The 27,170-nt window shown below is 38.3% G+C and overlaps 1 long non-coding RNA gene and 1 pseudogene across 1 annotated transcript; both read right to left on the bottom strand.

Moving 5' to 3' along the window:
• Positions 1–2,121: 2,121 nt before the first annotated feature.
• LOC111612537 lies at positions 2,122–19,961 on the bottom strand. The gene is made up of 6 exons (XR_002754622.1): positions 19,367–19,961; positions 18,519–18,679; positions 18,127–18,292; positions 16,718–16,842; positions 5,051–16,148; positions 2,122–2,659 (listed from the first exon to the last, which is right to left on the bottom strand). It is a non-coding gene; the product is annotated as an uncharacterized LOC111612537 (long non-coding RNA).
• Positions 19,962–21,865: 1,904 nt separating this feature from the next.
• LOC111612539 lies at positions 21,866–23,680 on the bottom strand (annotated as a pseudogene).
• Positions 23,681–27,170: the final 3,490 nt, after the last annotated feature.

Here is a 27,170-nt window from a genome sequence, read left to right as displayed (position 1 = left end):
TTTCTATTTTTTGAATATATTACGATTATTTTGTTCTCGATATGAGTGCTGGTAGTTTAATAGATCGCACAGACCGAAGGATTCGCAGAACGGCTCGTCGGGAACAGTTTACCATTGCACGTGACACCCGAAGCCTGTTGTCGCCGTCAACGGCTGCTTCTGTGTCTACCCAAACCATTAACAACAAATTAATATGCCTCGATGTTCTTTATTTCTTATAATATAAATTTACGTCTACTAGTACGTATTTTTTATTATCAGGACTTATTAGACTGTCTTTACAGATACTTCAACAAAGTTTTACAGATCAGAAATTTGTTTTATTTCATATACCTGGACACATAACATAATATTGCGTTTCGGACTCTTTTGTCCCTCCTCAGCAGTTTTAATGTTTTTAATTTATATGGAATGTACAGTACAACATAAATACCTGCTGCATTGCAATAACGACGTCGTGAAGAAAACTCGGAAAACAACACTTGGCTAAAGGCGAACCCGCGATAAGACCAGTGTTCAGTTATTTTATCTACTTCACCACTGCTAGACTCACGATTCATTTCTAATGGTGGACCACAGAATACCTATAAACACTGTAAGTACACAAAAAACGATTTTACTTGTTTGGAAAATCCTCGAATTATTGAGGTATTTCTTATAATATTTCTGTTGTAAGGAAATAATCTTTGTTTTCGATATGTCTACGATAAACCCTCAATAATTAATCAAAGATATACAGTATAGGATTTTATTATAAGAAACTTATTAGTTTATTATTGTTTTTTTTAAAGATAAACGACTTTATGAAGAGATATGGAAAGATTCCTCTCGGCATATCCATTGGCGGATTCTTCTATATAAAACGGGATTTCCCGATAAGAGTAAATTGTCATTTGTTTCTAATCGGATAATTAAACGTCAGGTATAAATGGCATTAATAAAATATCGTTATTTTCAGGTAATAAGTGGTCTTCATTCGATATTTTCTTCGTGTATTCAAGTGAGCGGAATTTTGAGAAAGGAAAGTAATTGCACGGTCAAATATGGAAAGAACATATTTCGTAGTTAATAAGATTAAATCGCATTTCGAATAAGTTTAAGCAATCGTTATTTAGAAAAGAGTCGATGAATAGAATTTTGTTGGACTGTTTCTCAAAAATTTTATGGAGCCGGAAATAGTTTTTAAATGTAGGCCTAAGTTGAAATTTTATAAAACTTTAAAGACAGATTTAGAACAAACGGGAAAGCGTGTTGTTCAAGAGCATGGTTTTTGTTCACAACAACGCACGCCCACAGGGATTGCTCCAACACTTTCAATAGAAGTTGTTTTATCATGCGAAGTTCGCACTAAATGACTTTTAGTTGTTTCCAAAAGTAAAAGTTTGGTTTATAATGCAAATCCTATGAGAAACGTATTCGCGAAATTCGTTGATGAGTGAAATCCCATAGGGCAAACTGCATTGATGAGGGTATACAAGAAATGATGTTACGTTACGACAAATATCTAATTTTCACGAACATTTTCCATATAATAAACACAGTTTGTCTTTATTCTTTTTTTTCACAGGATAGAAGAGTTCATTTCCGAATAGATGTTGTATTGGGAAACGTAAACGAAATAGTTTATTTGCGAATAGATGTTGTATTGGGAAGCGCCATTTTCTATAGAGGGCGCTCGAATTTCGGCGATGAAATAATAAACGGCCGACTATTGGTCAAAATGTTCCGTTTCCCAAACAGTGAGAATTAGATAGGGGCTCACGCCTCGTCTGGACTAGCTGTCCACGTGGACTTTTCCGGGTTTTCTCCACGTCCGCAAGCCTAAATAGGAACCAGTCACACTTAAAAGTCCTCCCGGAAGGCATAATTATTCGCGTATGTATTATTCATAACTACATCACATAATTATATAAAAAATACATTAGGATATCATTGAACGCATTTCAAATGTCATATCATGATCTATTTCTTATGCTATACACATACGAATAATTGAAATTATTATTACATTTGTAAGCAAACTAGGGTCTATCTCTGTCTGTTTAAATTTCGTGGAATAAATTTAAAAATTGTTCGGATGTACTTTATAATAAATTGAACAATAAACACTTGAAAGGCACATTAATTTATTGTTTGAAAAACGCAACACAAAGACTAACGACTTTAGTTGCAATCATGGTAATAATTTTTACAAATAATAATAATAAACCTAAGATAAAACACTTTCGTAGAAAAAACATATAAATAGGTGTTAAACGGTGTGCATTCCAACTCTATTTCTTAAATTTAAACACGGATTCCATATTTTGAGATCAAATGAAAGTAATTATTTGTTTGATTCAGAAAAAAAACCTTTGTCTGCCTTAAAGATTTGAATAGAATGAAGCTTTTATCTTTAGGAAAAACAGCATTTCTCATGTCACGATCCATTATTTTGTTACGTAATCGAAATATTATCGAAGGCAAACAGATTTCTGTTTTACTATTTCAATTGATATTTTCTTGGTTTCTTCTCTTGCAGAGACAAGCATTATTGATAATGACTCCACGAAGGAACACCTTGACAAATCGTTCTTATCTCTTTCGCTTTTTCCTTGTAGAGACAAGTATGGTGATTATGCCTCCACGAAGGGACACCTTGCCAATTCCTTCTGATGACCTGCGCTTTTTCCCTTGTAGAGACAAGTNCTATATCCAGTATTTTTATATTCTAATTTCGCATAAAGGAAACGCTTTTTTATAGTTTTTTTTTTCAGTTTCAGTATCTTTCTCAATTTTTATTTAGGCGAAAACATGGAACAATCTGTTCACTGCACGTTTCTGATGCTCCCGCTGTTTATATCTCTTCTGTACTGTAACTTTTCCAAAAATGAATGGATTCGTACATATACATCGTTATCGATGATATCTGCGAATTTCATGAATTGTTTTTGCCGCGAAAATTTTTTATGACGAGTTTTTAATTAGATAATTAATTGCGCTATTGTTTTTTTTATGGGAGTAATTTCTTTATCAAAGTAATTAAATCATTCAAAACTTCTATTTGANTATCTGCGAATTTCATGAATTGTTTTTGCCGCGAAAATTTTTTATGACGAGTTTTTAATTAGATAATTAATTGCGCTATTGTTTTTTTTATGGGAGTAATTTCTTTATCAAAGTAATTAAATCATTCAAAACTTCTATTTGACTAATTTGTCGTCCGTAAAATTTTTTAAATGCTATTGGATGATTTCTATAACATCAGCAGAATTTTTTTTTATTCAGTAGAATTTTTCATATATACCTTTTTTCGGTCTCCCCTGTGTTTTAACTGCAAAGAAATCGGGAAATCTGTGGTATATTTGAATATATTTGGTGAATTAGCTCCCCTCCTGCTTTAATCTTGTCTTTCCCTGAAGCATATATGTAGACGACCCGGGAAAGCAGCATCATCTGTTATCAAGGTCATCCAGATTGTAGACAATGTAGACTAAACGTGTGAAATTTTGTGGTTTGTAAAAAATAAATATAGCTGCAGTGAGTGTTTGTGTATAATAAAAAAGCATTTTTGGGGTTATTTTTAACATTTTATATAGTTTTTTTTAATAATATTTTCAATTAAAACAATTAAATTAATTGCGGGTATTAAAAATCAGAATTAATCATAGATGCTTGCATTTGAAGGGGGTTCATAAAGTAGGAGTTTATCTCAAACAATAGGAATTGCATAGAGTAGTGAAATCTATTTCAAGTTTGACTTCTTGTTTTGACACTTTCCACTGTTTATGCAATAAGAGAGCCTTGAAGATTGAATTGGGCTACGCCTACAATGGGTGTAGCGGGAGATAAGAAAAGGGTATTTTCGATGATCAATTTAAAGAGACCTTTATTATCATAAAACATATAAGTTTTTTTACTAATATGACAGCTATGTAAGCAGGAGATGAAGATAAACAGAAATGAAATAATGTGACTTCACATTTGTATACGTTTCTACCGGATATAATTAATCCAGGCCTACAGCTCCTACGCTTTTCATAGCTGGTCTTGTTCATCTATCTAGCCCTGTACCCGAGATTAAGGAGAAACAGACAGACAGAACACAGTGGGAATTTGTAAGTCTACAATTTTTCAGGATGTAACCCAAAAATGCAGCAACGAGTTGCATCACTTTCCCTGTAACAACATTCGAAATTGCGTGTGACGCCATCTGTTACGATATTATTTTATGTTTTATTTTATTATACGTTAATAATTATGATTAAATGACAAACTTAATTTTAGGGATAGAGAGGAGTTTTGTAGCAACTTGTAAATGATAATGACGAGTAAAATCTTCAGTAAATCCGATTATAATCGAGTTACGACAGACGACGCACCTGTATATCCTCTTTTGTATACAGTATTATACTTTAAACCTATACACCCTTTTACATTAAACCTGTATACCCCTCTATATACCTTTAAATTTTAAACCACTAATATTTTGTAGTATCCATCTTCCATATATAGAATCTTTCGGTAAGATTTCTGAAATTTTTCGACAGAAAGCGCAGCTTCAAAATAGGTGAACAAAATTGTGGTCCTCACGCACTAACATTTATACATGAAGAAAGCACGGAAACCCGTTTACATTTCTTTAAGTTTTAAAGTCTCCGAGTCCAAAAACATAAAAATATTACGGGTTTTTTGACCAATCGCTATACTTTACATCTGTCATTTAAAAGCCGGGTAAGTAAAAAACAAAATAAGAACAAAAAATGGAAGACAAATAAGAATTTAAAAAGAGTAAAAGTAATAACAACAAGTGGAAGAGAAAGAAAAATAAGACAACTACGATAAATTACAAAACGATTTGAATGAAAAGGAAGATAAATGATCTCTAGATAATAGTTCGTTTTAACTACAGTAGAACCTCGATTATCCGCCCTAATTGGGGACTGGGGTTGGTCGGATAATTGAAAAGTCGGATAACCGAAAAGTATGAAAAAATCCATTATTAGTGTAGTATATTATTATATCCCATGTAATTAGTATATTAGTATATNTGCCAATTCCTTCTGATGACCTGCGCTTTTTCCCTTGTAGAGACAAGTATGGTGATTATGCCTCCACGAAGGGACACCTTGCCAATTCCTTCTGATGACCTGCGCTTTTTCCCTTGTAGAGACAAGTATGGTGATTATGCCTCCACGAAGGGACACCTTGCCAATTCCTTCTGATGACCTGCGCTTTTTCCCTTGTAGAGACAAGTATGGTGATTATGCCTCCACGAAGGGACACCTTGCCAATTCCTTCTGATGACCTGCGCTTTTTCCCTTGTAGAGACAAGTATGGTGATTATGCCTCCACGAAGGGACACCTTGCCAATTCCTTCTGATGACCTGCGCTTTTTCCCTTGTAGAGACAAGTATGGTGATTATGCCTCCACGAAGGGACACCTTGCCAATTCCTTCTGATGACCTGCGCTTTTTCCCTTGTAGAGACAAGTATGGTGATTATGCCTCCACGAAGGGACACCTTGCCAATTCCTTCTGATGACCTGCGCTTTTTCCCTTGTAGAGACAAGTATGGTGATTATGCCTCCACGAAGGGACACCTTGCCAATTCCTTCTGATGACCTGCGCTTTTTCCCTTGTAGAGACAAGTATGGTGATTATGCCTCCACGAAGGGACACCTTGCCAATTCCTTCTGATGACCTGCGCTTTTTCCCTTGTAGAGACAAGTATGGTGATTATGCCTCCACGAAGGGACACCTTGCCAATTCCTTCTGATGACCTGCGCTTTTTCCCTTGTAGAGACAAGTATGGTGATTATGCCTCCACGAAGGGACACCTTGCCAATTCCTTCTGATGACCTGCGCTTTTTCCCTTGTAGAGACAAGTATGGTGATTATGCCTCCACGAAGGGACACCTTGCCAATTCCTTCTGATGACCTGCGCTTTTTCCCTTGTAGAGACAAGTATGGTGATTATGCCTCCACGAAGGGACACCTTGCCAATTCCTTCTGATGACCTGCGCTTTTTCCCTTGTAGAGACAAGTATGGTGATTATGCCTCCACGAAGGGACACCTTGCCAATTCCTTCTGATGACCTGCGCTTTTTCCCTTGTAGAGACAAGTATGGTGATTATGCCTCCACGAAGGGACACCTTGCCAATTCCTTCTGATGACCTGCGCTTTTTCCCTTGTAGAGACAAGTATGGTGATTATGCCTCCACGAAGGGACACCTTGCCAATTCCTTCTGATGACCTGCGCTTTTTCCCTTGTAGAGACAAGTATGGTGATTATGCCTCCACGAAGGGACACCTTGCCAATTCCTTCTGATGACCTGCGCTTTTTCCCTTGTAGAGACAAGTATGGTGATTATGCCTCCACGAAGGGACACCTTGCCAATTCCTTCTGATGACCTGCGCTTTTTCCCTTGTAGAGACAAGTATGGTGATTATGCCTCCACGAAGGGACACCTTGCCAATTCCTTCTGATGACCTGCGCTTTTTCCCTTGTAGAGACAAGTATGGTGATTATGCCTCCACGAAGGGACACCTTGCCAATTCCTTCTGATGACCTGCGCTTTTTCCCTTGTAGAGACAAGTATGGTGATTATGCCTCCACGAAGGGACACCTTGCCAATTCCTTCTGATGACCTGCGCTTTTTCCCTTGTAGAGACAAGTATGGTGATTATGCCTCCACGAAGGGACACCTTGCCAATTCCTTCTGATGACCTGCGCTTTTTCCCTTGTAGAGACAAGTATGGTGATTATGCCTCCACGAAGGGACACCTTGCCAATTCCTTCTGATGACCTGCGCTTTTTCCCTTGTAGAGACAAGTATGGTGATTATGCCTCCACGAAGGGACACCTTGCCAATTCCTTCTGATGACCTGCGCTTTTTCCCTTGTAGAGACAAGTATGGTGATTATGCCTCCACGAAGGGACACCTTGCCAATTCCTTCTGATGACCTGCGCTTTTTCCCTTGTAGAGACAAGTATGGTGATTATGCCTCCACGAAGGGACACCTTGCCAATTCCTTCTGATGACCTGCGCTTTTTCCCTTGTAGAGACAAGTATGGTGATTATGCCTCCACGAAGGGACACCTTGCCAATTCCTTCTGATGACCTGCGCTTTTTCCCTTGTAGAGACAAGTATGGTGATTATGCCTCCACGAAGGGACACCTTGCCAATTCCTTCTGATGACCTGCGCTTTTTCCCTTGTAGAGACAAGTATGGTGATTATGCCTCCACGAAGGGACACCTTGCCAATTCCTTCTGATGACCTGCGCTTTTTCCCTTGTAGAGACAAGTATGGTGATTATGCCTCCACGAAGGGACACCTTGCCAATTCCTTCTGATGACCTGCGCTTTTTCCCTTGTAGAGACAAGTATGGTGATTATGCCTCCACGAAGGGACACCTTGCCAATTCCTTCTGATGACCTGCGCTTTTTCCCTTGTAGAGACAAGTATGGTGATTATGCCTCCACGAAGGGACACCTTGCCAATTCCTTCTGATGACCTGCGCTTTTTCCCTTGTAGAGACAAGTATGGTGATTATGCCTCCACGAAGGGACACCTTGCCAATTCCTTCTGATGACCTGCGCTTTTTCCCTTGTAGAGACAAGTATGGTGATTATGCCTCCACGAAGGGACACCTTGCCAATTCCTTCTGATGACCTGCGCTTTTTCCCTTGTAGAGACAAGTATGGTGATTATGCCTCCACGAAGGGACACCTTGCCAATTCCTTCTGATGACCTGCGCTTTTTCCCTTGTAGAGACAAGTATGGTGATTATGCCTCCACGAAGGGACACCTTGCCAATTCCTTCTGATGACCTGCGCTTTTTCCCTTGTAGAGACAAGTATGGTGATTATGCCTCCACGAAGGGACACCTTGCCAATTCCTTCTGATGACCTGCGCTTTTTCCCTTGTAGAGACAAGTATGGTGATTATGCCTCCACGAAGGGACACCTTGCCAATTCCTTCTGATGACCTGCGCTTTTTCCCTTGTAGAGACAAGTATGGTGATTATGCCTCCACGAAGGGACACCTTGCCAATTCCTTCTGATGACCTGCGCTTTTTCCCTTGTAGAGACAAGTATGGTGATTATGCCTCCACGAAGGGACACCTTGCCAATTCCTTCTGATGACCTGCGCTTTTTCCCTTGTAGAGACAAGTATGGTGATTATGCCTCCACGAAGGGACACCTTGCCAATTCCTTCTGATGACCTGCGCTTTTTCCCTTGTAGAGACAAGTATGGTGATTATGCCTCCACGAAGGGACACCTTGCCAATTCCTTCTGATGACCTGCGCTTTTTCCCTTGTAGAGACAAGTATGGTGATTATGCCTCCACGAAGGGACACCTTGCCAATTCCTTCTGATGACCTGCGCTTTTTCCCTTGTAGAGACAAGTATGGTGATTATGCCTCCACGAAGGGACACCTTGCCAATTCCTTCTGATGACCTGCGCTTTTTCCCTTGTAGAGACAAGTATGGTGATTATGCCTCCACGAAGGGACACCTTGCCAATTCCTTCTGATGACCTGCGCTTTTTCCCTTGTAGAGACAAGTATGGTGATTATGCCTCCACGAAGGGACACCTTGCCAATTCCTTCTGATGACCTGCGCTTTTTCCCTTGTAGAGACAAGTATGGTGATTATGCCTCCACGAAGGGACACCTTGCCAATTCCTTCTGATGACCTGCGCTTTTTCCCTTGTAGAGACAAGTATGGTGATTATGCCTCCACGAAGGGACACCTTGCCAATTCCTTCTGATGACCTGCGCTTTTTCCCTTGTAGAGACAAGTATGGTGATTATGCCTCCACGAAGGGACACCTTGCCAATTCCTTCTGATGACCTGCGCTTTTTCCCTTGTAGAGACAAGTATGGTGATTATGCCTCCACGAAGGGACACCTTGCCAATTCCTTCTGATGACCTGCGCTTTTTCCCTTGTAGAGACAAGTATGGTGATTATGCCTCCACGAAGGGACACCTTGCCAATTCCTTCTGATGACCTGCGCTTTTTCCCTTGTAGAGACAAGTATGGTGATTATGCCTCCACGAAGGGACACCTTGCCAATTCCTTCTGATGACCTGCGCTTTTTCCCTTGTAGAGACAAGTATGGTGATTATGCCTCCACGAAGGGACACCTTGCCAATTCCTTCTGATGACCTGCGCTTTTTCCCTTGTAGAGACAAGTATGGTGATTATGCCTCCACGAAGGGACACCTTGCCAATTCCTTCTGATGACCTGCGCTTTTTCCCTTGTAGAGACAAGTATGGTGATTATGCCTCCACGAAGGGACACCTTGCCAATTCCTTCTGATGACCTGCGCTTTTTCCCTTGTAGAGACAAGTATGGTGATTATGCCTCCACGAAGGGACACCTTGCCAATTCCTTCTGATGACCTGCGCTTTTTCCCTTGTAGAGACAAGTATGGTGATTATGCCTCCACGAAGGGACACCTTGCCAATTCCTTCTGATGACCTGCGCTTTTTCCCTTGTAGAGACAAGTATGGTGATTATGCCTCCACGAAGGGACACCTTGCCAATTCCTTCTGATGACCTGCGCTTTTTCCCTTGTAGAGACAAGTATGGTGATTATGCCTCCACGAAGGGACACCTTGCCAATTCCTTCTGATGACCTGCGCTTTTTCCCTTGTAGAGACAAGTATGGTGATTATGCCTCCACGAAGGGACACCTTGCCAATTCCTTCTGATGACCTGCGCTTTTTCCCTTGTAGAGACAAGTATGGTGATTATGCCTCCACGAAGGGACACCTTGCCAATTCCTTCTGATGACCTGCGCTTTTTCCCTTGTAGAGACAAGTATGGTGATTATGCCTCCACGAAGGGACACCTTGCCAATTCCTTCTGATGACCTGCGCTTTTTCCCTTGTAGAGACAAGTATGGTGATTATGCCTCCACGAAGGGACACCTTGCCAATTCCTTCTGATGACCTGCGCTTTTTCCCTTGTAGAGACAAGTATGGTGATTATGCCTCCACGAAGGGACACCTTGCCAATTCCTTCTGATGACCTGCGCTTTTTCCCTTGTAGAGACAAGTATGGTGATTATGCCTCCACGAAGGGACACCTTGCCAATTCCTTCTGATGACCTGCGCTTTTTCCCTTGTAGAGACAAGTATGGTGATTATGCCTCCACGAAGGGACACCTTGCCAATTCCTTCTGATGACCTGCGCTTTTTCCCTTGTAGAGACAAGTATGGTGATTATGCCTCCACGAAGGGACACCTTGCCAATTCCTTCTGATGACCTGCGCTTTTTCCCTTGTAGAGACAAGTATGGTGATTATGCCTCCACGAAGGGACACCTTGCCAATTCCTTCTGATGACCTGCGCTTTTTCCCTTGTAGAGACAAGTATGGTGATTATGCCTCCACGAAGGGACACCTTGCCAATTCCTTCTGATGACCTGCGCTTTTTCCCTTGTAGAGACAAGTATGGTGATTATGCCTCCACGAAGGGACACCTTGCCAATTCCTTCTGATGACCTGCGCTTTTTCCCTTGTAGAGACAAGTATGGTGATTATGCCTCCACGAAGGGACACCTTGCCAATTCCTTCTGATGACCTGCGCTTTTTCCCTTGTAGAGACAAGTATGGTGATTATGCCTCCACGAAGGGACACCTTGCCAATTCCTTCTGATGACCTGCGCTTTTTCCCTTGTAGAGACAAGTATGGTGATTATGCCTCCACGAAGGGACACCTTGCCAATTCCTTCTGATGACCTGCGCTTTTTCCCTTGTAGAGACAAGTATGGTGATTATGCCTCCACGAAGGGACACCTTGCCAATTCCTTCTGATGACCTGCGCTTTTTCCCTTGTAGAGACAAGTATGGTGATTATGCCTCCACGAAGGGACACCTTGCCAATTCCTTCTGATGACCTGCGCTTTTTCCCTTGTAGAGACAAGTATGGTGATTATGCCTCCACGAAGGGACACCTTGCCAATTCCTTCTGATGACCTGCGCTTTTTCCCTTGTAGAGACAAGTATGGTGATTATGCCTCCACGAAGGGACACCTTGCCAATTCCTTCTGATGACCTGCGCTTTTTCCCTTGTAGAGACAAGTATGGTGATTATGCCTCCACGAAGGGACACCTTGCCAATTCCTTCTGATGACCTGCGCTTTTTCCCTTGTAGAGACAAGTATGGTGATTATGCCTCCACGAAGGGACACCTTGCCAATTCCTTCTGATGACCTGCGCTTTTTCCCTTGTAGAGACAAGTATGGTGATTATGCCTCCACGAAGGGACACCTTGCCAATTCCTTCTGATGACCTGCGCTTTTTCCCTTGTAGAGACAAGTATGGTGATTATGCCTCCACGAAGGGACACCTTGCCAATTCCTTCTGATGACCTGCGCTTTTTCCCTTGTAGAGACAAGTATGGTGATTATGCCTCCACGAAGGGACACCTTGCCAATTCCTTCTGATGACCTGCGCTTTTTCCCTTGTAGAGACAAGTATGGTGATTATGCCTCCACGAAGGGACACCTTGCCAATTCCTTCTGATGACCTGCGCTTTTTCCCTTGTAGAGACAAGTATGGTGATTATGCCTCCACGAAGGGACACCTTGCCAATTCCTTCTGATGACCTGCGCTTTTTCCCTTGTAGAGACAAGTATGGTGATTATGCCTCCACGAAGGGACACCTTGCCAATTCCTTCTGATGACCTGCGCTTTTTCCCTTGTAGAGACAAGTATGGTGATTATGCCTCCACGAAGGGACACCTTGCCAATTCCTTCTGATGACCTGCGCTTTTTCCCTTGTAGAGACAAGTATGGTGATTATGCCTCCACGAAGGGACACCTTGCCAATTCCTTCTGATGACCTGCGCTTTTTCCCTTGTAGAGACAAGTATGGTGATTATGCCTCCACGAAGGGACACCTTGCCAATTCCTTCTGATGACCTGCGCTTTTTCCCTTGTAGAGACAAGTATGGTGATTATGCCTCCACGAAGGGACACCTTGCCAATTCCTTCTGATGACCTGCGCTTTTTCCCTTGTAGAGACAAGTATGGTGATTATGCCTCCACGAAGGGACACCTTGCCAATTCCTTCTGATGACCTGCGCTTTTTCCCTTGTAGAGACAAGTATGGTGATTATGCCTCCACGAAGGGACACCTTGCCAATTCCTTCTGATGACCTGCGCTTTTTCCCTTGTAGAGACAAGTATGGTGATTATGCCTCCACGAAGGGACACCTTGCCAATTCCTTCTGATGACCTGCGCTTTTTCCCTTGTAGAGACAAGTATGGTGATTATGCCTCCACGAAGGGACACCTTGCCAATTCCTTCTGATGACCTGCGCTTTTTCCCTTGTAGAGACAAGTATGGTGATTATGCCTCCACGAAGGGACACCTTGCCAATTCCTTCTGATGACCTGCGCTTTTTCCCTTGTAGAGACAAGTATGGTGATTATGCCTCCACGAAGGGACACCTTGCCAATTCCTTCTGATGACCTGCGCTTTTTCCCTTGTAGAGACAAGTATGGTGATTATGCCTCCACGAAGGGACACCTTGCCAATTCCTTCTGATGACCTGCGCTTTTTCCCTTGTAGAGACAAGTATGGTGATTATGCCTCCACGAAGGGACACCTTGCCAATTCCTTCTGATGACCTGCGCTTTTTCCCTTGTAGAGACAAGTATGGTGATTATGCCTCCACGAAGGGACACCTTGCCAATTCCTTCTGATGACCTGCGCTTTTTCCCTTGTAGAGACAAGTATGGTGATTATGCCTCCACGAAGGGACACCTTGCCAATTCCTTCTGATGACCTGCGCTTTTTCCCTTGTAGAGACAAGTATGGTGATTATGCCTCCACGAAGGGACACCTTGCCAATTCCTTCTGATGACCTGCGCTTTTTCCCTTGTAGAGACAAGTATGGTGATTATGCCTCCACGAAGGGACACCTTGCCAATTCCTTCTGATGACCTGCGCTTTTTCCCTTGTAGAGACAAGTATGGTGATTATGCCTCCACGAAGGGACACCTTGCCAATTCCTTCTGATGACCTGCGCTTTTTCCCTTGTAGAGACAAGTATGGTGATTATGCCTCCACGAAGGGACACCTTGCCAATTCCTTCTGATGACCTGCGCTTTTTCCCTTGTAGAGACAAGTATGGTGATTATGCCTCCACGAAGGGACACCTTGCCAATTCCTTCTGATGACCTGCGCTTTTTCCCTTGTAGAGACAAGTATGGTGATTATGCCTCCACGAAGGGACACCTTGCCAATTCCTTCTGATGACCTGCGCTTTTTCCCTTGTAGAGACAAGTATGGTGATTATGCCTCCACGAAGGGACACCTTGCCAATTCCTTCTGATGACCTGCGCTTTTTCCCTTGTAGAGACAAGTATGGTGATTATGCCTCCACGAAGGGACACCTTGCCAATTCCTTCTGATGACCTGCGCTTTTTCCCTTGTAGAGACAAGTATGGTGATTATGCCTCCACGAAGGGACACCTTGCCAATTCCTTCTGATGACCTGCGCTTTTTCCCTTGTAGAGACAAGTATGGTGATTATGCCTCCACGAAGGGACACCTTGCCAATTCCTTCTGATGACCTGCGCTTTTTCCCTTGTAGAGACAAGTATGGTGATTATGCCTCCACGAAGGGACACCTTGCCAATTCCTTCTGATGACCTGCGCTTTTTCCCTTGTAGAGACAAGTATGGTGATTATGCCTCCACGAAGGGACACCTTGCCAATTCCTTCTGATGACCTGCGCTTTTTCCCTTGTAGAGACAAGTATGGTGATTATGCCTCCACGAAGGGACACCTTGCCAATTCCTTCTGATGACCTGCGCTTTTTCCCTTGTAGAGACAAGTATGGTGATTATGCCTCCACGAAGGGACACCTTGCCAATTCCTTCTGATGACCTGCGCTTTTTCCCTTGTAGAGACAAGTATGGTGATTATGCCTCCACGAAGGGACACCTTGCCAATTCCTTCTGATGACCTGCGCTTTTTCCCTTGTAGAGACAAGTATGGTGATTATGCCTCCACGAAGGGACACCTTGCCAATTCCTTCTGATGACCTGCGCTTTTTCCCTTGTAGAGACAAGTATGGTGATTATGCCTCCACGAAGGGACACCTTGCCAATTCCTTCTGATGACCTGCGCTTTTTCCCTTGTAGAGACAAGTATGGTGATTATGCCTCCACGAAGGGACACCTTGCCAATTCCTTCTGATGACCTGCGCTTTTTCCCTTGTAGAGACAAGTATGGTGATTATGCCTCCACGAAGGGACACCTTGCCAATTCCTTCTGATGACCTGCGCTTTTTCCCTTGTAGAGACAAGTATGGTGATTATGCCTCCACGAAGGGACACCTTGCCAATTCCTTCTGATGACCTGCGCTTTTTCCCTTGTAGAGACAAGTATGGTGATTATGCCTCCACGAAGGGACACCTTGCCAATTCCTTCTGATGACCTGCGCTTTTTCCCTTGTAGAGACAAGTATGGTGATTATGCCTCCACGAAGGGACACCTTGCCAATTCCTTCTGATGACCTGCGCTTTTTCCCTTGTAGAGACAAGTATGGTGATTATGCCTCCACGAAGGGACACCTTGCCAATTCCTTCTGATGACCTGCGCTTTTTCCCTTGTAGAGACAAGTATGGTGATTATGCCTCCACGAAGGGACACCTTGCCAATTCCTTCTGATGACCTGCGCTTTTTCCCTTGTAGAGACAAGTATGGTGATTATGCCTCCACGAAGGGACACCTTGCCAATTCCTTCTGATGACCTGCGCTTTTTCCCTTGTAGAGACAAGTATGGTGATTATGCCTCCACGAAGGGACACCTTGCCAATTCCTTCTGATGACCTGCGCTTTTTCCCTTGTAGAGACAAGTATGGTGATTATGCCTCCACGAAGGGACACCTTGCCAATTCCTTCTGATGACCTGCGCTTTTTCCCTTGTAGAGACAAGTATGGTGATTATGCCTCCACGAAGGGACACCTTGCCAATTCCTTCTGATGACCTGCGCTTTTTCCCTTGTAGAGACAAGTATGGTGATTATGCCTCCACGAAGGGACACCTTGCCAATTCCTTCTGATGACCTGCGCTTTTTCCCTTGTAGAGACAAGTATGGTGATTATGCCTCCACGAAGGGACACCTTGCCAATTCCTTCTGATGACCTGCGCTTTTTCCCTTGTAGAGACAAGTATGGTGATTATGCCTCCACGAAGGGACACCTTGCCAATTCCTTCTGATGACCTGCGCTTTTTCCCTTGTAGAGACAAGTATGGTGATTATGCCTCCACGAAGGGACACCTTGCCAATTCCTTCTGATGACCTGCGCTTTTTCCCTTGTAGAGACAAGTATGGTGATTATGCCTCCACGAAGGGACACCTTGCCAATTCCTTCTGATGACCTGCGCTTTTTCCCTTGTAGAGACAAGTATGGTGATTATGCCTCCACGAAGGGACACCTTGCCAATTCCTTCTGATGACCTGCGCTTTTTCCCTTGTAGAGACAAGTATGGTGATTATGCCTCCACGAAGGGACACCTTGCCAATTCCTTCTGATGACCTGCGCTTTTTCCCTTGTAGAGACAAGTATGGTGATTATGCCTCTACGAAGGGACACCTTGCCAATTCCTTCTGATGTCTTTTGGTTTCTTCCCTTGCAGAGGCATGCATTTTGAATTATGTTGATTTTTATACGATTTATATTTTAATTTTGAATTTTTCTTGTAAATTTTTGATTAAATTTTCGAAACTTCCATTTTTATGAAACTTTTTCGAAATGTAATTTTTACAATTCCAATGTTTTTTTAACTTTTCATTTCATTTTTTCCAAATTATGCTTTGCTATGTATTTATTAAGAATTAATAAATCGGCCGAATGTACAGATCGCCAGGGCGCCTGCCGATGAAAGTTGCACACCAGATATTTTGACCAATAAATTTTGTAATGTGCGTTCCATAAATTTTTCTAATAATATTAAATAAAATGTAATATTTTTTTTTTCCTTTTATGTGCTGAACGGAATGTAACGATTAAAATATAGACGATGATGTACATTCCGCCATTTTACTTTTTTCTTTTGAAACAAGAGCAGATAATAGATGGAAATCTGCAAAAAAATTTCACGAAAACATCGAAACATTTGGTCGTTTCCTGCAAATAATAGAAATATTTCGTAAATAAAATATGAATATTAAATTATCCGCAGATTCAAATTACAATGTTTGTTGAAAAATAATATTACGAAAGTGATGCCAGTATAATTACAATAAATACTCAAAATTAATAAAAAATGATATGTTTAAATTTCTCCAATGATTTAAAAATTTACTATTAAAAGGACACGTGTTGTCTTCTGTTGATTTTATAAAAATGGATAAATTTAAATGTTGGACATTTAGTAAACGACTTTAATTAAACTAAACGGATTTTATCAACGACAAGCACAAATGATGACGTGTTCGCTTGTAACAGAAAATTCTTTAATAATTGAATATCATAATTTGTCTTTAGCAAATTTTGGTTATTCTCAAAGTAATATTTACAATTTTTTTCATACTCATTATAATTTAAAATTTCGAACATGAACTTTATAATCCGAATGTATAAAATCATTGCGAACACGAGAGAGAAAACCAGTCTTAAAATATCAAAATAATATTGAAATTCGGCGAATGAATTCATAAGTGTAAATTAGAGAAAGTTAGAAAATATTTTCTTACTTCATCATCATCATCCGATTGACTTTTGTATGCAAATCGACCATCAGTATTTTTTCTCTTATTCAATCGAATTAATTTTTTCGACTGTTTATTTGTTCCAGTCATCTCTTTCTTTTTATTCTTATCTACAAAAATCATTTAAGAATATAACTTTATGTAATTTTATATCGTAATGTCTACACCTATTCAAACACATTCGTTATAAAAAATGCATCAGGCTAATAAGTTTATGTAGAAGTATATCACTATATTTCTATATAAACTGTATAGGAAGACAGAAAGTAGTTTTATTGTGTAAACAGTAAGGTAATTCAATATAATTACTATGTAAATAAATGTCAAATCGGATTTCTTCCATTGTGAATAAATCTAAGGATAAAAAATATAATACAGTCAAAATTTATACAATTATTAGTACGAATTGTCTGTTTTTTAAGTATATTTGGATACAGGCGTAGACTACGACTTTTATTAATTACACCAGATGTCGGTAATTATATTTCCAACAAATTTATATGTATATAAGAGCGTTTATTTTACATTTATACACTGTCTGTTTACGTCGCACACTCAAAGAATGCGTAGAAGTTTCAAAATAGGGACGACTTGTATAGAAAATTGTAAGCTCTAAAAGCCTGAAAAATCTTCATAAACACCGACTATTTTCGAGACGTGATGGGTGACCCACTTATATTTTTTTATTTTCAGCCATCAAAATTGAATGTCCACGATGTCCCTTATTAATTAAACAAGTTACCGTGCAAATTTCAGTTTGTAATGTTTATACATTCAGTGATATTAAATGAAATAGTCGTGAAAACACACACACATATTTCGGCGCTTCGTTTCTTTACTTTTGCTGAACGGAGGTGTCACAACCGTTCCAAAAACGTCAAAGGTCAAATATTATAACAGCCAGAATAATAAAATTTATTTAATTTTATTAAAATTATTAGAAATTTCTCTTCATATACTTTGAAAAGTGATAAATTAATTTTCGATTAAATTTGATACGAGAAGTGGGCACGACAATAAATGATTTCGTCAATGTTAAGGTTGTGTTTTTTGCAATTATTTTATTTGTTGGATTACTCGTAATTAATCATGTTCACTGCTGAATATTTGTATAATGTGGTTAAAATTGTTAGTTAAACACTAACAAAAATCATCATCGAAAGTGTTTTTGACGAAATAAATGGAATCTTTGTAGAAATGAATGATCTATTTTTGAATTGTTTCGAATATAATAAACTACGACATACAACACACGTGAAATACTGCAAATGGATTACTAATATTAAGTTTTATAATTTAAATAAATTTGAACAAAATGAGTTTAACATTAAAAGATTTCTTAATAACTTTAACAACTTATTTTATAATTCTTTATAATCTGTTTGTAACCTCACCTTCATTCAATTTAATATTGACGTCATCGTCTTCGTCTTCCTCACATATTATTTTTTTGACCAATGAATGCTTCTCTAGAAATATGAACTCTTTCTTCAAAGGTCTGTTTTCGCATCGAGTAGTTTCCAGAAACCAGAAATTTCCATCCTCTTCGTCGTCGGAATCCTGTAAAATGTGAAAAATTCTCATTTCTGATAGAATAATCTTACAGTAGTCGAGATGTTCTTTTATTATATTAATAAATGTTATTTTTTTATAAAAAAATCATTTATTTGCAGCCGTTACAAACGACACTTTACAGAAGATTGTGCATTTCTCGTGTTTTGTTTTTCAGTTTTAAACCTTTGGATGATAAGAATTTTTAAATTATTTGCATTGAATTGTAACTTACGAAAGAAGACGATTCAGTTTCTTCCGGAAAATCGGCATTAATTGCAGACGTCAGTCGTAGGATTGCATTCACTATACTAATGAAAGAATCTTCCGCAGTAACATCGTTTTCACACGCGGAATATTGACTTTTATCACGTAAATCCATTTGATAATTATAAACTAGAGAATAAAGGTAAACGCAATAAACACAGCAATTCGTAAAAGTTTTTCGCGTGAGTTTCATATTTATATATAAAAATTTAAAAGAGGAAAATAAAGGAAATGACAAACAGTATAGTGAAATAAACAGATGAAATTCTTATTGTGGAAACATATTTCGGAAATTTATTCCATTGAAAATCCACAAAAATAAAACTAAAAATGTAGCAAAAGTCAATTTATTTCTGACATAAATATTACATTGTGTTTGATATTATTAATTCTGTGGAAAGTGTAAATTGTTACAATCGAAAAACCAATAATTTATATGCAATATTGCTTACTGAAGAGTTATTCCCGTAAAATAAATGACTGGATGTTTTGATGATTAAGTTCATTTGATGATTGGGTTCCATTAATAAATATTAATGGAACCCATTATTAAGAAATTGGATAAGATGCAGAAACGAAATAATAAATTGTTATTTATTTGAAGAAAATACGTTTAATGATAAAATTGTCTGAAGCGGAAAATGAATGCAAAGTTAAATATCCCGAATGGCACTAAGAATATCAACTTATAACATTCTATTGGGATTTTTAAACATCTGATCGAAAATTACTCTTTATTTTATGTTTTTATAATCATTTTTGACACGTTAAAAAGCAATTAATATAATTATACAATAAAGAGGTACTTTAACTTACTCATTAAACTTAACTTGAAGAACAAATATCGCATTCGACAATTGAGCATCGAACAAAAAACTCTTCGACAATGGCCGAAAATCTATTATTACTATCTATTGTTTACGCAACAATTAGAAACGTGCTTAGAATTACGTATGAGAAGTAATTTTAGTTCGGAATTTCATTTTGTTTTGTTTTTTTGTAGGTAATCACAGAGAAAGACGTAGGCGATTTACTTAAAAAAATGTTTCTCGAGAACATCATTTAGAGTCAATGTGGTCATTATTTATGCGTTATATGCGTGAAAAAAAACCTGGAAAATTTTACGTGTCCAGTCCATCGATAATGTGCTAATTCTGTCCGAGTGGTGGAAATTTTATATCGAAAATCTGTCTCTCTCTCACAACAAGTTTTTCATTCATTGCATCAACGCCATGAAATAACTTCCATTTTATTTTAAAATTTCTTCGCAAGATTGGCAAATTCTTTTCTGCTTGGAAACTTTACGTAATCTTTTGTTAACACGTGCCAAATAGCTTGACAAATTTCGTTAAAGTCTGTTTGCACAGTCATCAATGAAATAAAAAAAGTGTGAAATTGTGTTCGGATCGGAAACAACGTAATATCGAACGTTTGTTTAGTTCAAATTCAAAATGGAATTTAGAACATATTTATTGAATTTTTGAATATTTAAATCCTAAATTATTATGATAATTTAGGATAATAACATAACTATTTAATATTTGACATTAACAATTGTCCGATAGTGTTGTAATTATTACAAAATGTTTCTACTCATACCAAGTTTTTTTTATAGCTTATCTCCATGCCTTTAGATATCGTTTTACGTCTCTGGCATTAACATTATGGTACAACATGTTTCTATCGACAGAATAATCTGGATCGTCGAGGATAAACTCTATTCGTATCAAGTCTCAAAAGTGTTTGTTCTGTAATAAATTAACAAATAAACGGCGTTTGTTTTGATGGAAAAGACAACCCTATTCAGTTAATAAAAAGTTTATAGTTACGGATTACGTACACGAATTACGCTAGTAAACATGGAATGTTTTTGAAAACTCAAGGAGTAAAATGTCATTCTTTGATTTTCAATGATGTAGTAAATTAGTGTTTCAGCTTTTATAATAAATCATAAGGATTTAATGGAAACTACGGGAGCTTAAGCTCTTTCGTTGACCCAGAGACACGAAAATCATTTCAATTTATGTTTGAACTTAAAACGTCGTTCCCCGCCACGCGGCGTTGTGGCTCAAAATGTATCTATTATAAATGTATAACACTTCTCCCGTGGGGGGGAATTTTTTGAAAAATCCATTAGTGCACATTTTCTTGACGTACCCAATTAAAACGCAATCAAAAACGCAAAAAACCTTATGTGAAATAGTATAAATAGAAGCAGAGTTCTTATTGGTAAGCCTTAAGCTGTCCATCTCCTGGGCGAGGATTTCGACATGTATATTATATAAAAACACGTGCTTATTCGAATGCAGCGTTGTGTCAAAATTTCAAAAAAAAAAATCGGTAGGAACAAACGAACATTACATTTTCATTTATACTTATAGATAGAAGATGATCTGCTGTAGTTCATTTTCACAGAAAAGCAAACTTAGGGCGTCGTACTCGTAGCGCCATCTGTTGGACATAAAAACATTAACCTAGATTATATCTTTTAATTTATATGAATGTTTAACGAAATAATATACATCCTATGTCCACCCCGAGGTTCCATTCTAAATATTGGTGAAAGAATTTTTGAAATCGGATGAGTAGTTTCGGAGATTACCTGCGTCAAATAAACTTACATACATACTTACAAACATTACCTCTTTATAATATTAGTATAGATATACAGTGAAAACTGCTTAGGCGACCACCTGCATTCGACGGGCACCTGTCAAAACGGGCAAAAATTTCTGGCACGGAATAGTTTATCCATAGAGTCTTCGTATAAGTTATTTTTATTAAACGACCACCTGTGTAACGCGACCGCGGGCATGGATTTTCGGTCCGAAACAACATACAACACCTGTAATAAGCGACCACTTTCGCGAATGTATCTGGTCTAAACTATTGTAAGAACCCATCTCAACAATGTTTCCACCTCCTAATATAATGAATTAGTCTAAACCAGGCATGTCAAACTCATATGATATTACGGGCCACATGATCTATTTTGTATTAAGTTGGGGGCCGCATGTTTTCAAAAAAAAAAATTATAAAATACGATTTTTACGGTATTTAATAATTAAAATACGATAAAATACGACACGCTGTTCAAAAAATTAATAAAATATGATTTTTAGAATGATTATATAATGTATTTATTAGACTCAATGTCAAGCTCAATTTATATACATACATACATATAAATTTATTATATATACATAGACGTTTTATATTTCATGTTATTTTTTAAACTTAAACTATAAATTTTTTATATATTTTATAAAAACAAAAATAAAAGTTATAAGAAATAAACAAAATTACGGTTTAATATTACTTTTTAGAAGATATTTGACAATGTTTTTGGCAAAGCAAGTCAACAAAATTTGGTTGAATATATTGAGCTGATGGAATTTTTAAAATTGATGATAAATGTTGATCGGTTAATCTCGACTTTTCTGAATTTTTGTTATTTTTCATTAAAGAAAATAGTTGCTCGCATAAATAAGTGCTTCAGAACATAGCCAGTATACGCGTAACAAACGATAACATTTTAGGAAACCGATCTACAGATAATTATGTATAAAAATCTGGAATTCCAACTTACATATATTTTTGCTTCAGCAAATTATCACATCAGATTTCAATTAATTCTATTTGTAAGTTTTCATCAACAATTTCAATATGGATAGATAGAGGTGAAGTAAAAAGACGAAATTGTAATTCACAGCTTTTAAAATCAGAAAATCTTCGATCGAATTCCGTTTCTAACAATTTAATTTGGTGAAAATATTCTGTAAATTTTAATTTAGGTGATTTAAGCAATAGATATTGACAGCTTTCAAAGTGAGACAAATTTTCTTTTTCTATCTGTTTTCGCCAAAGTAATAGTTTTTGTTTGAAAGCGTTAATATTATTAAATAGCGTTGTAACAACATGATTTTTTGCCTCGAAGCTTAAGATTAAGTTGATTAAGATGATTTGTTATATCAACTGAGAAAGTCAGGTCCTTTATCCATTGTCCATCTTTTAATTCAGCACATTCATAATTTTTTGTTTCCAAGAAAATTATGATTTCGTCCAGCAATTTGAAGAATCGTTTTAACACTTTATGACTGGAAAGTCATTGAAGTTCCGTATAATATGGTAGATCGGTGTATTCACATTCTATATCTTCCAGAAATGAAGCAAATTGACGATGATTAAGTCAACGTGCTCGAATATAATTTACAATTTTGGTGACTATTTTTAAAACATGTCCGATATTTAAAACTTTGCAGCACAGTACTTGCTGGTGAATAATACAATGAAAATGTTCAAAATTATTATTACCATGCTGTTTGCATGTTTCTTTTAATCTTGCAACAACTCCTTTAGTAATACCGGTCATGGTAGGTGCACCATCAGTTGCAAGACAAACCAACTTTTCCAATGGTAACTTATTCTTCTTTAAAACTTTCATAAATGCATCAAAAATATCAGCTCCAGTAGTTGTATTATGCATAGGAATGATTTCCAAAAGTTCTTCATTTATTTTTAAATTAACATGGCATCCGCGAATAAAAACGGCTAGCTGAGCGATATTTGGAATATCTGTACTTTCATCAATTGCAATAGAGTAGGCTTGAAACGTTGATATTGTTGAATTATGCTTATTTCTCAAATTTTCGGCTATTTCATCAACTCTGCTAGCTACAGTATTTCGACTTAAACTTACACTTTTAAATTTTTTTATTTCTGCTGGACATAATACTTTCGCCGCTTTAATTAAGCATTCACTAATAAATTTACTGAAGGGGATTCAGTAAATGGTTTTGATCTACTTGCGATTAAATGTGATAATATATAACTAACTTTTACAGCAGCTGTATTGTCTTCAACAGATTTAGTGAATAAACTTTGTTGTTTTTGAAGAATTGATTTCAATTCCGACAATTTGTCTTCACGAAGTTTTTCAATGTATTGGTCATAGTTTCTTTTATGATTTCTGTCATAGTGCCTTTTAATATTATATTCCTTAGGAACTGAAATAGAGTTTTTACATATCAAGCATAATATTTTATTTTTGTTTTGGACACAAAAATATTGCAATTCCCATTTTTCTTGAAAATTACGATGTTCCTCTTCAATTGATCTTTTCTTACTCATTGTTCTTGAAGTTTGATTATATTTTTTATTAAATCACTGTTTAGTTTAATATGAATAAAAAACCAAAATCCACTTTAGAGTTCAAAATATCATTCGCAAACTTTGTGACGACTTGTACAAATGTGATGTTCCTAGCGATATGATGATACTCCGCGAACACAGTAACACAAAAATTACGAGTTGCCTTTTTAACAAATAATTTATTTTCGCCTTGAACCGGTTCTTTATCAGTTAATCCCAACTTACAACGCAAAACTGGAGTATTATACAACAGGCATTGGACCCCTTTTAATGAGCAATAATTCCATGCGACACGACAAATAACCGCGAGTTGACATATAACTATAACTTATAACTAAAGAAAAAGAAAAAGAAAAAAATAAGCATCTAAGAATAGTAAGAAGGGGAAGAAGGAAATACCCGGGATTTTCGGCCTCGTGGTCTTGGATGGGTCACTGTCTCAGTCTTTTCTCTGAACAGTTCTTTCTCTGTTCCTTCCTTCTCTACACCTCAAACTTGGTGTCCTATCAATATCTTCTTTCATCGAATGTCCTTATTGTTGAAATAGGAGCAGCTCCACTTACTACCCAGCCTCTCTCTTCAGACCTGGAGCACTACCTTTGTACGTCTTCTCTCTCTGGAGTTCGAGCCAAAAGTGTCTCACCCCTGGTTCCCGTGACCCAGGACCTCTCATCTCCTTTGTTTTTCTAGTTAACTTCTCAGAAACGGTGACCTCACCCAAAGGAAAAAGGGTTGGGAAGGAAATTTCTAGAACAGTTAGAACAAAGAACAAAGAAAGATTCCTGAGCCTAACATAGTATAATAAAATATGTACAAATATACAAATATCAGTATGGCTGACGGCCACACAAACGTGTCGTGTGTCCGATTAGATCGCTCCGCGTTCTGTCATATTCCTGATCGTCTTCCGTTTTTATTTCCATTCGGCTTCGCCGCCGTTTTTCATTTGACGCCTCGCTCCAGCGCGCAGCGTCCCAAGCGATCATGCAACCACACGCGACGCCAGCGTCAACCAAAAAGTTCAAACTTTCCAACTTCAAACGTCGCTTGATATATAAAAATTTTAAACAGTCTCGGCGAGCCGCAATCTATGTATTGGCAGGCCGCGTGTTTGACATGCCTGGTCTAAACTCTCGTTCGAATCCATCTCGAGCACTTCTCCCACCCTTGAAATTAGGTGCAGGTGTTAATAAATTAGTCTAGCAACAAAGGAAATTCATTTCAGTTTGTTGGAAAATGTCCGAAATGCGAAGTGCTGTCGTTAGAAGATCGTATTAAATCACAACAGCAATTAGCGGCGAAGACCTACAGTGTTTTCCTTCAGAGTGTAAAATACTGTACACGATACAATTAATCGGCTGATCTCATCGTTTGATAAAATTTATGTGGAGAGCGAAACGCCATCTGTCGGCGAGACGAGAGGTCCTGGGTTCAAATCCCGGACGGGGCTCGGCCATCCTGCAGATCATTCCGTCTTCGGAGAGATTACTGGAAAACTAAAAAACAACACACACACAAAAACATAAGAACAAAAAGAGAAAATACGATTAGAAATGTTCTGGAAAAGTTCTTGATGTCAGTCAAGATCAATGGGCCATGGCTTCATGTGGTCAGCTGCAGTAACAGTCACATTGGGCCCTTCATGATGACCAATTTTCTCAGCCGCATATCTGTCCCTAGGCATCGTCGAGGTAACCTTACAAGTTTACCTCGAGGTTAACAGAACATAAGAAAATGTAATTGCAATTCGTAAGTTATTTATGGCGACATCGTCTCAATGCCGAGCTACTAATTTTCGTCTCAATGTTCGCAATTCTTTTAGTGGTATCTTGCTCCTGTACTTCATAGTTTTCCTGTTAGCAATAAAGTGGTGTCGGTCACCTATCTAACTTCATTCAGGGAAAAATTTTGTTCAATTCATGAACGTGACTTCCGGTCGAAACCGGTAGTTCTTATATAGTTAATGTATGCCTCCTGTTCTAATCTTGACTTTCGTCTATCTAACAACTTTCTGAAGATTAAGGTAGGTCAGACAGCCACACTGATAGACAACGAACATCAGTCGGAATTTGTAGTCTACAATTTTTTCAAATTGCAGCACGATAATTTTTCTATAAACGCGAACATACTTCCCACGTAATTTGACAGTTTTATGACGTTGTTTATCCTTTACTACCTGAGAGCTCGTCAGTTTGCACGATTTCGGCAGCGAAAGCGACGTTCCTTGTCCTCCACGGCCATGCTCTACTGTTTTAATATCGGAACTGACGGTCCAATGAAGCAGTCGTCGCCCATTCCTCCCCGACTCAACGAGTCGCCACTTGGTCCTATAACGGTAGTCGTCGCCTATTAACTCTAACTTCGAAATGGATATACGATCGACTAGGACCCAGAACATTATCCAAAATTCTTCTAACGTGCCAACCTCCTGGTTTAGTTAACCTTCCTAAAGGATAGATTGAATCCTCTCCTGCATCAGGTGTACAAACGGATCTTTCAATCTACAGGTACAGTATTTCTTTACAGGCGAATCTTATGTAAATTCTCTCTCTCTCTCTCTCTCTCTCGCAACCACTTACGGTATTCATCAATTGGTTTAATACCTTCAGAAATTTGTATCGTGTACTCTTTTTCAGTACAATTAAAGGGTTATTAGTTGTAAACCTGGCATCCGAGACAAGAGTATAGCTCCCAAATAAATATTAATTCTAAATTATGCCCCAACGGCGGCATCTGCATTTGTCAGTTTCGGGTCTTAATTAGAAGCCTTATCGTTTGTTTATCGTACTGCGAACGTTGTTGAACTCGTTATACCGTTATACACTAAATAATATGAAATGTAGTGGGTGTGGTTTATAAAATAAAGTATATCTGTACAATGCTTTTGTTTTCTATTCATAATTATAAATTATTTGTTAATTAAAAGTGAAGATAAAATAGATTTATAAACAGACACGTTGCATAAAAATGAATTATTCTGTAAAAAATTAATATTGTAAAGATTATGAGATGGAATTATAAATAAAATTAAACATAGGAGGACTTCTAATTTCTGATCTATGAGAGTTAATAACGGTTACAATGAGTATATCTAAAAATTCCACAATGTTTTGTCTATAAACCTATGTTACAGTCATTTTTACACATTACGTTTATACGGTAGGCATAATATATGAAATTAATCTTTTTCTCTTTAATTTATTCTTCTAAAGAAGATAGAACCAATGCATGATCTGATCAAATTTCATACATGAATATTATTTCATGTTTATTAAAGTAAAACCTTTTACTTTGATACAATTTAGTTGCGGGTTTCGGCCTCACCGACATCTGGCCAGGGGAGTTTTCTGGAGTTTCTTCTGAATAGAAATCAGTTAACCAGAAAAGATTTCCAGGGAGGCATCCTCCTTGACAAATCCCAAAGTTTCACGTTGCCGTATAGAAATAAACCTGAAAGTTAACTAAAATT

Source organism: Centruroides sculpturatus, unplaced genomic scaffold (genome assembly GCF_000671375.1).
Source record: "Centruroides sculpturatus isolate CEXI.00-Female unplaced genomic scaffold, Cexi_2.0 scaffold1734, whole genome shotgun sequence".
In the NCBI taxonomy this organism is placed as follows: domain Eukaryota; kingdom Metazoa; phylum Arthropoda; class Arachnida; order Scorpiones; family Buthidae; genus Centruroides; species Centruroides sculpturatus.
Note: the sequence above shows the minus strand (reverse complement) of the source record. Positions and strands in the feature narration are given on the sequence as shown.